We start from the raw sequence: 1,579 nt of genomic DNA, 5'->3' as shown, positions 1-1,579 counted from the left end.
TTGGTTTGCTTCCAAAGTACATATACATTGTGTTTCATACAATCACTCCCAGTAATTAGGTTTTCTATGCCCACCATTACCTTGTCTTCCGGTCTCCACCATATCCTTTCTATTTCCTTTGCCCCTTTCTTGTGTCCACCAAATTGTGCAGCCCTGTGATTTTGCCCCTACCCATCCTCACCCTGCTGCTCCCATTCCATACCTCTTTGAATCTTCATTCATATTTTACAATTTATCCTTCTATTTTTACAATAATGGTCTTATGCTGTATTTGTCCTTATGAGACTGAGTTAGTTCACTTGTATAATGTTTTCTAGACTCTCTCAAGTTATGTAATATTTTTTGAAATTATTGCTCCTGAGTGCTATATAGTATCCAATTGTGTGACTGTACCACAATTTCTCAATCCCTTCAGTTATGGTTGAGCATATAGGCTGTTTTCATGTTCTTGTGATGGTGAATAATGCTGCTATGAATATTGGTGTACAAATCTCCATTTGTGTCTCAGTTCTAATTGACATGGGGTATAGCCCTAGAAGTGGAATAGCTGGGTCATATGAAGTTTCTATGTTTAGGCTTGGAAGAAACGTCAAACTGCCTTCCAGAGGGGTTGCAGCGTTTTATAATCCCACCAACAGTGTATGAGAGTTCCTATTTCTCCACATCCTCTCCAACATTTATTACGTGGAGCCCTAACAAACTTTGCCACTGCTACTATGGTGAGATAGTATCACATTGTGGTCTTGATTTGCCAGTGATTTGGGCATTTTTTCATGTGTCTGTTCATCATCTGAATGTCTTCCTCTATGAAAAGATTTTGCATATCATTTACCCATTTTATAATTGGGTTACCTGTCTTTCTTTTCTGGAGGCCCAGTAGTATTCTGTAAATTTTTGTTATGAGATCCTTTTCTGAGATGGTATTACCAAATGTTTTTTCCTAGTCGACAGGTTTTCTTTCACCTTATTGGAAAAAAGATTTTTATTTGCACAGGGATTTAATCTTGAGATGGTCTCATTCATTAATTTTATCCTCTCCAGATTGTGCATTTCTCTGTGTTTTTCAGCCTTTTTTATATCATAAATCAAGAGGCAATAATGATGGAAGAGAAAGTACAAGCTTCTCGGAAGGAACCGAACAGGCTTTCTTATGTATATGTAAGTATTAGATTGATGAATTGTTCTTTAAAATAACACTGAAAATGAATGGCTTTGACCAAAGTTATGTTTTCTCAGTTTATTTGGCCATTAATCATTATATAATGTCCATCCTTTTCCTGTACAGTGGATTTCAACCTGAAGTTTATTCTATCAGAGATTAGTATGCCACTCCTGTTTTGTTTTTTTAATGTGCAAAATAACAAGCACTTTTGTGGGGTTTTTTAAAGTAAAATTTTATATATTGGTTTGCTTACAAAGTTTGTAATCATTGTATTTCACACTGTTTTTCATACACATTGTGTTTCATGCAATCATTCCCATTCACTGTTGTTGTTGCTGTTATGTGCTCTCAAGTCACTTGCGACTCATAGCAACCCAATGTACAACAGCCCTAAACTCTGTTCTGTCCTGTGCCAAT

The sequence above is a fragment of the Elephantulus edwardii genome, unplaced genomic scaffold (assembly GCF_000299155.1).
Source record: "Elephantulus edwardii isolate Elephantulus edwardi_28Jun2011 unplaced genomic scaffold, EleEdw1.0 scaffold00043, whole genome shotgun sequence".
Classification (NCBI taxonomy): domain Eukaryota; kingdom Metazoa; phylum Chordata; class Mammalia; order Macroscelidea; family Macroscelididae; genus Elephantulus; species Elephantulus edwardii.
Note: the sequence above shows the minus strand (reverse complement) of the source record.